Source organism: Bactrocera oleae, unplaced genomic scaffold (assembly GCF_042242935.1).
Source record: "Bactrocera oleae isolate idBacOlea1 unplaced genomic scaffold, idBacOlea1 ctg00000009.1, whole genome shotgun sequence".
Classification (NCBI taxonomy): Eukaryota; Metazoa; Arthropoda; class Insecta; order Diptera; family Tephritidae; genus Bactrocera; species Bactrocera oleae.
Window position 1 is genome coordinate 507,501 of NW_027212752.1, and position 12,500 is coordinate 520,000.

At 46.0% G+C, this 12,500-nt stretch overlaps 1 non-coding gene and 1 pseudogene across 1 annotated transcript; both read left to right on the forward strand.

The window, feature by feature from the left end:
• The first annotated feature begins 144 nt into the window (after positions 1–144).
• Positions 145–323, forward strand: LOC138858492 (5.8S ribosomal RNA). The gene has a single exon (XR_011397591.1). It is a non-coding gene; the product is annotated as a 5.8S ribosomal RNA (ribosomal RNA).
• Positions 324–825: 502 nt separating this feature from the next.
• LOC138858467 (large subunit ribosomal RNA) lies at positions 826–3,589 on the forward strand (annotated as a pseudogene).
• Positions 3,590–12,500: the final 8,911 nt, after the last annotated feature.

Genomic DNA, 12,500 nt, shown 5'->3' on the forward strand with positions numbered 1-12,500 from the left:
GCTGCAAATGTTTGGGTTTAAAATTACAATTTATTGAAAGATGTTTTAAACTTTTGTATTAAAAATTTATTATTGATTAATTATTAATACTTTCAATAAATTAAAATTCTTTGACTTTGAATTAAAAAAATACAAAAACATTATCACTCTAAGCGGTGGATCACTCGGCTCATGGGTCGATGAAGAACGCAGCAAACTGTGCGTCATCGTGTGAACTGCAGGACACATGAACATCGACATTTTGAACGCATATTGCGGTCCATGCTGTTATGTACTTTAATTAATTTTAAAGTGCTGCTTGGACTACATATGGTTGAGGGTTGTAAGACTATGCTAAATTAGTTGCTTATTCTTTTAGTCAATTAATAGAATTTAAGCATATGGCATATTATTGGATTGTATTTTTCAATCCATAATATTAATAGCATAAAAAGAAATATAGAAAATATATTCTTGAATACCTCATATTTGAACGAAAATTTATGATAAATGAGAATCTTAGTATTCCCATAAAAGAAAAAATTTTCAACATTATTTAAATTATATTAAATAATACATAAGAGGAATGTCTAGCATAAAATAAATTTTTATTCTAGAATTAATTCACTCTATTGTATTGAGAAAAATTTATAATAAAAAAAAATATATGATATGTGGAGGAATAATGTTGTTAATTTTATTAATTATTATATTATGAATTTTAAAAAGGGATGAAAAGATTGAATAATATTGAGTAATCAAGATATAAAAATATATTTCTTTAAAATAGCAAATAGCAAAAAAATTAAATAAAAATAAACAAATCAATCTAAAATATATTTTATACAACCTCAACTCATATGGGACTACCCCCTGAATTTAAGCATATTAATGAGGGGAGGAAAAGAAACTAACAAGGATTTTCTTAGTAGCGGCGAGCGAAAAGAAAATAGTTCAGCACTAAGTCACTTTGTCTATATGGCAAATGTGAGATGCAGTGTATGGAATATCTTAATATCTAGTATGAGAAATTAACGATTTAAGTCCTTCTTAAATGAGGCCATTTACCCATAGAGGGTGCCAGGCCCGTATAACGTTAATGATTACTAGAAAGATATTTCCAAAGAGTCGTGTTGCTTGATAGTGCAGCACTAAGTGGGTGGTAAACTCCATCTAAAACTAAATATAACCATGAGACCGATAGTAAACAAGTACCGTGAGGGAAAGTTGAAAAGAACTCTGAATAGAGAGTTAAATAGTACGTGAAACTGCTTAGAGGTTAAGCCCGATGAACCTGAATATCCATTATGAAAAATTCATCATTATAACTGTAGTATTTAATTTTAAATATTATAGTAATAGTGTGCATTTTTTTTCATATAAGGACATTGTAATCTATTAACATAATAAAATATTTATCAAAAGATCATTGGTTTTTAAGTTTATTCAAATTAATTTGCTTTTAGCTTATTAACATAGAATAATTACTGATGATTTGATAAAGTGTTGATAGATTTTATTATATATAATGCTAAAATTCTTTTGAATTTTACAATAATATTATTATCATTGATTTTAATATTAATTGTATGCATTTATATGATTAACAATGCGAAAGATTCAGGATACCTTCGGGACCCGTCTTGAAACACGGACCAAGGAGTCTAACATATGTGCAAGTCATTGGGTTATATTAAACCTAATGGCGAAATTAACTTAACTGTATTAATAATGGGATTAATTTTTAATGTATTACATTATTAATTCAATCCCGGGGCGTTCCATATAGTTATGTATAATGATAATTTATTATTATTTATACCTCTAACTGGAGCGTACCTTGAGCATATATGCTGTGACCCGAAAGATGGTGAACTATACTTGATCAGGTTGAAGTCAGGGGAAACCCTGATGGAAGACCGAAACAGTTCTGACGTGCAAATCGATTGTCAGAATTGAGTATAGGGGCGAAAGACCAATCGAACCATCTAGTAGCTGGTTCCCTCCGAAGTTTCCCTCAGGATAGCTGGTGCATTTAAAAATTATGTAAAATAATCTTATCTGGTAAAGCGAATGATTAGAGGCCTTAGGGTCGAAACGACCTTAACCTATTCTCAAACTTTAAATGGGTAAGAACCTCACCTTTCTTGATATGAAGGTTGAGGTTATGATATAATGTGCCCAGTGGGCCACTTTTGGTAAGCAGAACTGCCGCTGTGGGATGAACCAAACGTAATGTTACGGTGCCTAAATTAACAACTCATGAAGATACCATGAAAGGCGTTGGTTGCTTAAAACAGCAGGACGGTGGACATGGAAGTCGTAATCCGCTAAGGAGTGTGTAACAACTCACCTGCCGAAGCAACTAGCCCTTAAAGTGGATGGCGCTTAAGTTGTATACCTATACATTACCGTTAAAGTACATGATTTATAATACAATTTCGGTTGGATTATAAATTTTGAAACTTTAGTGAGTAGGAGGGTACAATGGTGTGCTTAGAAGTGTTTGGCGTAAGCCTGCATGGAGCCGCTATTGGTACAGATCTTGGTGGTAGTAGCAAATAATCGAATGAGACCTTGGAGGACTGAAGTGGAGAAGGGTTTCGTGTGAACAGTGGTTGATCACGAGTTAGTCGGTCCTAAGTTCAAGGCGAAAGCCGAAAATTTTCAAGTTTTAATGAAATGAAATGAATGAATTTTTATTCCATAGTAATTAAACACTTGAATAATTTTGAACGAAAGGGAATACGGTTCCAATTCCGTAACCTGTTGAGTATCCGTTTGTTATTAAAAATGGGCCTTGTGCTCATCCTGGCAACAGGAACGACCATAAAGAAGCCGTCGAGAGGTATCGGAAGAGTTTTCTTTTCTGTTTTATAGTCGTTCTACCATGGAAGTCTTTCGAAGAGAGATATGGTAGATGGACTAGAAGAGCATGACATTTACTGTTGTGTCGATATTTTCTCCTCGGACCTTGAAAATTTATGGTGGGGTTACGCAAACTTCTCAACAGGCCGTACCAATATCCGCAGCTGGTCTCCAAGGTGAAGAGTCTCTAGTCGATAGAATAATGTAGGTAAGGGAAGTCGGCAAATTAGATCCGTAACTTCGGGATAAGGATTGGCTCTGAAGATTGAGATAGTCGGGCTTGATTGGGAAGCAATACCATAGTTTATGTACTCGTTCTGGGTAAATAGAGAATTTCGATTCTTGTTCCCCGGATAGTAGTTACGTAGCCAATTTCGGAACTTTCTTGCTAAAATTTCTAAAGGATTTATTATTGTATAGATACTTTTTAAATTATAACGATTATCAATTAACAATCAATTCAGAACTGGCACGGACTTGGGGAATCCGACTGTCTAATTAAAACAAAGCATTGTGATGGCCCTAACGGGTGTTGACACAATGTGATTTCTGCCCAGTGCTCTGAATGTCAAAGTGAAATTCAAGTAAGCGCGGGTAAACGGCGGGAGTAACTATGACTCTCTTAAGGTAGCCAAATGCCTCGTCATCTAATTAGTGACGCGCATGAATGGATTAACGAGATTCCCTCTGTCCCTATCTACACTCTGTTGTAGACACTCGTAGTGAACGGTCGTGTTAGCGCATTGATAAAACAATTTAGTGACGGTTTAAAACAGTGAATTTTTTTTTTTCTGTTAACAGAAAACATACAATTGCCTGGCGCGAATTAAATCGAAGGCCAGAGACACATAAAGCATTACCGCGGGTAATTGCTTTAAAAATTGTAGTGCAAGTGTACAGTGACAAAACTAACAATAGACAGTGTTATTGCCTGGTGCGAAGGCCAGTGACAATTTAGGCACGTTTAAGTTTGCTTAAAAACAATAGGCAGTGTTTTTTGCCTGGTGTGTGCTACAAGCAATAGGCAGTGTTTTTGCCTGGTGTGTGCTACAAACAATAGGCAGTGTTATTGCCTGCGTGAAGTTTTGTGTGTGTAAAACAAAAGACAGTGACCGCATTGTCCACAAACAGTTCGGGCACCGGTTTTGTGTGGACCGCAAGAAACCTGAAGGCCACTGACAATATTGTTGTAGTGCAGGTACGCGTTCGTGAGTGCCGATTTCGAACTTTGTCGGATCGCGAGTTACGTACTTGTGTAGTAGGTACGCGATCGCGAGGGTAGGAGAAAAATGTCTCCACCACGAAGGCGAGGAGCGAAGGCACCCGCCGAAAGCGATGACTCGGAAGTCGTAATGATTACGGCAGCGTCATCGGCGGGTGAAGAGGAAGTGGAGAAGCCCCCACCGCGCAGAAAGGCTCGCCTGGCCACTCCACCGTTGGGGAGGTCGTGCGAGAGCGCCAGCGAGACGGGAGCGTCGAAACCCGTAGCCGGAGCAGCGAAGGAGGCAGGCGGAGGCAAAAAGAGTGAAGGAGAAAAACGAGAAAAGAAGAAAGGTATAAAAGGGGAGCGTATTTCAAATAAGGGGGGTGTTGTTGGGGGTGTTGTTGGGGGTGGCGCTATCACCCATGTTGCAGCTATGAAAGCTGTAACAGCGGAGGTTAGCGCGTTGGTTTTCGGGGGGAAAAATATAGAGGTTTCCGAGATGAAGGGTCTTATGGAGCTTGCCTCGAAGTACGAGGCACTCCTGATGACCATAATTGCGGAGAACGCTCATCTTCGCGGGCAGGTGGATGCCCTTACGGGAGGGTGTGGGGGATCGCGTCCGACCAAACCAATGGTGGCTCCCGCGACTTCGGCGCCTGCCCCTCCAGCACCCGTGCTGAAGGCAATAGCGCCGATGTCGCCGAAGCCGGTGGAGACCTGGTCAGTTGTGGTCAGGAGTAAGGGGCCTGCAACTTCCTCTAAGGAAGTAATCAAAAAGGTGGTCAAGGAGGTGGGTCCTTCACTCGGCGTAAGGATCCATGATGTTAGGCCGATAAAGGGTGGTGGGGCGGTCATCCGCACTCCCTCCGTATTAGAGAGGGAGAAAGTGGCGACTAACGCAAAATTCGGGGAGGTAGGGTTGGACGTCAGTGTCAACCGGAAGTTGGGGCCAAGGGTTGTGGTGCAAGGAGTACACACCGAGATCTCCCATGAGGAATTCATGGAAGAACTGTTCAGTACGAATTTAAGTCCGGAGGCAAAGAAATCCGACGTTAGGTTGGTCAGTCGCCCCTGGAAGGTGGCGCCAGATGGTAAAACTAACGTCGTTCTGGAGGGTTCGGAGGAAGTAATGTCCGCCCTTTTAGAAGCGGGAAGGTGCTACATTAAGTGGTTTTCCTTCCGAGTGCGACCAGACAGCCCTGTTGCCGGCTGTTTTCGGTGCATGGGCTTTGACCATCGAGTGGCGCAATGTAAGGCCAAGTCCGATGTCTGCCGTAGGTGTGGTCAGGAAGGCCACAGAGCTGCTAGTTGCGTCAATGCACCACATTGTCGCAACTGTGCATTTAAGGGTAGACCAGCTGGGCATCTTATGATGTCAGCTGCTTGTCCAGTCTACTGTGGCATAGTAGAGCGTGCCCTTTCCAGACACTAATGGGGACGATTTTACAGCTAAATTGTCAGGGTTGTTATGCCGTAATGTGCGAGTTAGGGGGTTGTATGCTAGAGGGTGGGTGCGGCATCGCATTACTCCAGGAGCCCTACGCCACTAATGGTGTGGTTCGGGGTCTCCCTGGAGGATTTAGGGTCTTCACAGACCTTAGGAGAAATGCCGCAATAGTTGTGAATAATCCGAGCTACGACTGCGTAGTTCTGGATTCGTCACAGCTGGGTGTTTGTGTATCCATAGAGGGGGAGTTCGGTAGATTGGTAGTCGCTAGTGTTTATTGCAAATACAGCGAACCTCTAGAGCCTTACCTGCTGTACATGGATAAGCTACTGCTACTTGCCAGTAGTAGCTCGCTTATCCTAGGAATGGATGCGAATGCCTCGTCCTCTATGTGGTTTAGTAAGGTATCCCGACATTCGTCAGGATATCAAAGCCACACTAGAGGCGAGGTATTAAGCGAATGGGTGGAGACAAATAGTCTTCACATATTAAACGAGCCAAGCGAGTGGTATACGTTTGATGGGCCTGGGGGTGTGAGCGACATCGATGTGTCCTTCATCAATGAGGCAGCAAATAGGACCTTTAATGTTAGGTGGGTGATTAGGGGAGGGTGGGGATTGAGTGACCATAACTTGATTCAAATTATGGTTACTCCTAAATCTCCTCCCTCGGCGTATGAGAGTCCATTGCGGCGATGGCGTATCTCTGGTATCGACTGGAACCAATATGGACGATCTGTCAGGGAAGCGGTATTAGAAATACCGCTTAGTGAGTTTGAAGACTTTGGGGTGGACGAGCAAATTTCTCGGCTATACGATGTAGTGTGGGAAGTGAACAACAGTGTTCTCGGAAAGTTCGAAAGCTTCAGAGTGAGAAAACTTAAGTGGTGGACGAAAGAGCTAACGATGAAGAGGAGAGCTGTCCGGCGATTGAGACGAAAGTTTCAACGCGCTAGACAGTCAAACTCTGATGGGCTATCCCAGATTAGGTATGAATTTAGTTGTGTGATGAGGGATTACAAACAAATGCTAGTCAAAACCAAGGAAGAGGAATGGAGGAATTTTATAGGGGAAAATAGGAACGACCCATGGGGTCAGGTCTACAAGATCTGTAGGGGTCGTAAGAGGGAGGATATCACCTCTCTCCGCGTTGGTGATACTGTATTATCAACGTGGAGAGACTGTGCTGGGGTTCTGCTAGGAGCGTTCTTTCCTAGGGCGGAGGCTCGGGTATCTCAAACGTGTGAGGTACCTGTTCCTCCACTAGATGAAGGGGAGCTGGGATACGCCTTTGGCCTGGTCAGGTGTAAAAGATCCCCAGGTTTTGATGGTTTGAACGGAGAGATGTGTAAAAGCATGTGGAAGTTCATTCCGGAATACCTGGAGGCCATTTACAATAAGTGCGTGTGGGAGGGATATTTTCCACGGGAGTGGAAAAGAGCTAGGGTCGTTCCTCTCCTGAAGTCCCCTGATAAGATCAGGAGTGATCCTCGTTCTTATCGGGGCATCAGTCACCTTCCAGTGCTGGGAAAAGTACTGGAGAGAGTTATGGTGGAACGACTTCAGGATCTAACGCGGGATATGTGGTCGGATAGGCAGTATGGTTTCAGGAAAGGACGCAGTGTAGAGGATGCTTGGATGTATGTCCAGAGTGCCGTTAGGGAGAACGTCAACGAATATGTCCTTGGCATATTTGTTGACTTTAAGGGAGCTTTTGACTACCTAATCTGGGATAGGGTGATTGAACGATTGGAGGAGCTCGGCTGCCCGGAAGTTACTCTCTGGCGCAGCTACTTTTCGGACAGAAAAGCCTCAATCGTAGGAATGAATGGAAGTGTCGAGATTGGGGTGGCTCGGGGCTGCCCGCAGGGATCCATCTGTGGTCCATATATTTGGAACCTTATGATGAACTCTCTGCTTGGACAACTTGAACCAGTATGCAAGTGTTGTGCGTACGCGGACGACCTTCTTCTTTTAGTTGAAGGTCACTCAAGGTCCGAAATAGAGCGAGCGGGAGGACGATTCTTAGAAATTGTCCACAGCTGGGGTGTAGGTGTTGGTGTGGACATATCAATGGACAAAACGGTTACAATGCTGCTTAAGGGCAGATTGTCGCCGGCTCGTCCACCGATTGTCCGTGTAAATGGGGTCAGCATCAAATACATGACGCAAGTCAAATACTTGGGGTTGACCATGACGGAAAGGATGTGTTTCACACCACACTTGGTTAGCGTGAAAGAAAGACTGCTGGCGACTGTCGGCAAGGTCAGGCGCGTTTTACGGAGTGATTGGGGCCTCGGACGTCGTGCGGTTCGCACCATATATCGTAGCTTATTTGTGGCCTGTGCCACTTATGGAGCTGCAGTATGGTGGGAATTAGCCACGACGGTCTTCGGTCGCCAAAAAGTACTCTCCGTGCAGCGCTGTATGCTGCTAGCCTGTTTGCCAGTGTGTCGCACCGTTTCAACGGATGCGATGCAAGTTTTGTTAGGTGCACCCCCTCTTGACCTGATTGTCATACAGCGTGCTGTTGCATTCAGGTTAAGAAGAGGCTTGAGTGTGTCCTTGCTGCAGAATAACCTGATTTCCGACCTTGACGTAGAGAGGGAAGGATATCTAGGAAGCAAGAGACTTCTAGAGGACAGGGTTAAGATAAGGTGGCAAGACCGTTGGGACAATAGCCCTAACGGTAGGGTGACCTATGGGTACATCCGGGACGTTAGGTTTGTAGAAGAAAACCCAGACTTCCGATTCTGTCTGAGCCTGGGTTTTCTGCTTACTGGACATGGTCCTCTGAACGCATTTCTGCATCAGAGGCACCTTTCTGACACGCCAGAGTGTATGTGTGGGGCGCGTGTTGAAGATTGGGCGCATGTTATTGCGCTCTGCCCGATGTACTCGGACATTAGGAACCTTGAAGGAATGGGGATTAGTTGGACTAATGGACGATTAGACGTCAGCGGTGTGATCTCCACTAGTCCAAATACCGAACAGTTAGGGTCGTTTGATAGGTTTGCGCGTGAATTGTTCAGGCGGCGGAGACAATTAGCTGAAAATAGGGGTTAGATTAAGGGTGAAAGATAAGGGGTAGGGATTTAATCCCTGGTCACCAGTACAGAGCAGTATGGAAGCTCAACTGGTAGTAGCTTCGGCTACGAGGTCTGACCGGAGACTTAATTCTGGTACCACGGGGAGCAGGGGCCCTTGGAGTTCGCTCCAACCTGCTCATGCGGACTGGCCCTTCGGGGAGTATCGTGGTGGTTGTGGTTGATGCCCAAATGCGGGAAGAGTGTTTTGTTCACTCAATGTGGAGTTGCATTGCAACCGGGTGCCGGACCCAAAGTACGGCAGAGGTGTTAGATAGGCCTCGAACCTCACCAAGGTGTGTAGTGTGTCCATTCCACACTACCAATCGGTACTGAAAAATGCCTGGCATTTTCGGGGCGCTGATCAACGCATTGTATTGATACGCCGTGCTTTTGAGCACCGTGAGGTAAGGCCGTCGACGGCAGGTACTCACGTAAAACACACCGGACGCTGTCCCTATCTACACATACAGCGTGCTGTTGCATTCAGGTTAAGAAGAGGCTTGAGTGTGTCCTTGCTGCAGAATAACCTGATTTCCGACCTTGACGTAGAGAGGGAAGGATATCTAGGAAGCAAGAGACTTCTAAAGGACAGGGTTAAGATAAGGTGGCAAGACCGTTGGGACAATAGCCCTAACGGTAGGGTGACCTATGGGTACATCCGGGACGTTAGGTTTGTAGAAGAAAACCCAGACTTCCGATTCTGTCTGAGCCTGGGTTTTCTGCTTACTGGACATGGTCCTCTGAACGCATTTCTGCATCAGAGGCACCTTTCTGACACGCCAGAGTGTATGTGTGGGGCGCGTGTTGAAGATTGGGCGCATGTTATTGCGCTCTGCCCGATGTACTCGGACATTAGGAACCTTGAAGGAATGGGGATTAGTTGGACTAATGGACGATTAGACGTCAGCGGTGTGATCTCCACTAGTCCAAATACCGAACAGTTAGGGTCGTTTGATAGGTTTGCGCGTGAATTGTTCAGGCGGCGGAGACAATTAGCTGAAAATAGGGGTTAGATTAAGGGTGAAAGATAAGGGGTAGGGATTTAATCCCTGGTCACCAGTACAGAGCAGTATGGAAGCTCAACTGGTAGTAGCTTCGGCTACGAGGTCTGACCGGAGACTTAATTCTGGTACCACGGGGAGCAGGGGCCCTTGGAGTTCGCTCCAACCTGCTCATGCGGACTGGCCCTTCGGGGAGTATCGTGGTGGTTGTGGTTGATGCCCAAATGCGGGAAGAGTGTTTTGTTCACTCAATGTGGAGTTGCACTGCAACCGGGTGCCGGACCCAAAGTACGGCAGAGGTGTTAGATAGGCCTCGAACCTCACCAAGGTGTGTAGTGTGTCCATTCCACACTACCAATCGGTACTGAAAAATGCCTGGCATTTTCGGGGCGCTGATCAACGCATTGTATTGATACGCCGTGCTTTTGAGCACCGTGAGGTAAGGCCGTCGACGGCAGGTACTCACGTAAAACACACCGGACGCTGTCCCTATCTACATTCCCCTGCGGGTTTGGGGAAAGAATATGCCCGTATGCACTATGACTGTTATTATATTCTTTGCCCAGTAATATCAGCATAGTATATGGAGTGATAGTGCTATAATACTCAGCTTGAACTGATATTAGAACCACTTTAAATGAAAAAGCGAATAAAAAGACATTTGAAGTTCAAGCGACAAATGTCACCAGTCATTTGAGTAATGGGTTGCTCAACTGGCAGTAGTTTAGGCTACGCAGTCTGACCGGAGACTTTCCGGTACCACGGGGAGCAGAAAGCCCTTGGACTTCTGTTCAATCTGCTCATTGGGTTCGGCCCTTTGGGGAGTATCGTGGTGGCTGTGGTTGAAACCTAAATGCTGGAAGAACTGAATTTTCAGTTCGAAAAAAAAAGAAGTTACACAAGTAACTGGGTGCCGTACCCGAAAACGGAAGAGGTTTTAGGTCGGCCTCGAATCATACCAAGATGGTAGTGTGGACCCAGACACACTGCCTTTGGTATCCAAATAAATACTTGCATAAGCTCGTTTTGTTTGGGGCGTTTATCAGACGTGGGTATTGATACGCCGTGCTCTTGAGCACCGTGAGGTAAGGCCGTCGCCGGCAGGTACTCACGTTAATCTACAACGCAAGTTGTCCCTATCTACTCACTCAGTTGTAAACACTCGAAGTGTACGGACGTGTTCGCGCATAGTGGAAGCAATTTAGTTACAGCTTAGTAAAATTTTAGTGCAAGTGTACAGTGACAATACAACAATAGGCAGTGTTATTGCCTGGTGCGAAGTTCAGTGACAATTCAGGCACTTTTAAAAATTGCTTACAAACAGTAGGTAGTGTTTTTGCCTGGTGTGCGTACAAACAATAGACTGTGTTATTGCCTGGTGCGAAGGCCAGTGACAATTTAGGCACGTTTGAAACTGCTTACAAACAATAGGCAGTGCTTTTGCCTGGTGTGTGCTTACAAACAATAGGCAGTGTTGTTGCCTGGCGTGAAGTTTGTGTGTGCAGAACAAAAGACAGTGACCGCATTGTCCACAAACAGTTCGGGCACCGGTTTTGTGTGGACCGCAAGGAACCTGAAGGCCACTGACAACATTGTTGTAGTGCAGGTACGCGTTCGTGAGTGCCTATTTCGAACTTTGTCGGATCGCGAGTTACGTACTTGGGTAGTAGGTACGCGATCGCGAGTGCAGGAGAAAAATGTCTCCACCACGAAGGCGAGGAGCAAAGGCACCCGCCGAGAGCGAGGAGTCGGAAGCCGATATGATTACGGCAGCGTCATCGGCGGGCGAAAAGGAAGTCGAGAAGCCCCCACCGCGCAGAAAGGCTCGCCTGGGCACTCCACCGTTGGGGAGGTCGTGCGAGAGCGCCAGCGAGACGGGAGCGTCGAAACCCATAGCCGGAGCAGCGAAGGAGGCAGGAGGAGGCAAAAAGCGTGAAGGAGAAAAGAAGGAGAAAGGTAAAAAAGGGGAGCGTATTGCGAATAAGGGGGGTGTTGTTGGGGGTGGCGCTATCACCCATGTTGCAGCTATGAAAGCTGTAACAGCCGAGGTTAGCGCTTTGGTTTTCGGGGGGGAAAATATTGAGGTTTCCGAGATGAGGGGTCTTATGGAGCTTGCCTCGAAGTACGAGGCACTCCTGATGACCATAATTGCGGAAAACGCTCATCTTCGCGGGCAGGTGGATGCCCTTACGGGAGGTTGTGGGGGATCGCGTCCGAGCAAACCAATGGTGGCTCCCGCGACTTCGGCGCCTGCCCCTCCGGCACCAGTGCTGAAGGCAATAGCGCCGATGTCGCCGAAGCCGGTGGAGACCTGGTCAGTTGTGGTCAGGAGTAAGGGGCCTGCAACTTCCTCTAAGGAAGTAATCAAAAAGGTGGTCAAGGAGGTGGGTCCTTCACTCGGCGTAAGGATCCATGATGTAAGGCCGATAAAGGGTGGTGGGGCGGTCATCCGCACTCCCTCCGTTTTAGAGAGGGAGAAAGTGGCGACTAACGCAAAATTCGGGGAGGTAGGGTTGGACGTCAGTGTCAACCGGAAGTTGGGGCCAAGGGTTGTGGTGCAAGGAGTACACACCGAGATCTCCCATGAGGAATTCATGGAAGAACTCTTCAGTACGAATTTAAGTCCGGAGGCAAAGAGATCCGACGTTAGGTTGGTCAGTCGCCCCTGGAAGGTGGCGCCAGATGGTAAAACTAACGTCGTTCTGGAGGGTTCGGAGGAAGTAATGTCCGCCCTTTTAGAAGCGGGAAGGTGCTACATTAAGTGGTTTTCCTTCCGAGTGCGACCAGACAGCCCTGTTGCCGGCTGTTTTCGGTGCATGGGCTTTGACCATCGAGTGGCGCAATGTAAGGCCAAGTCCGATGTCTGCCGTAGGTGTGGTCAGGAAGGCCACAGAGCTGCTACTTGCGTCAATG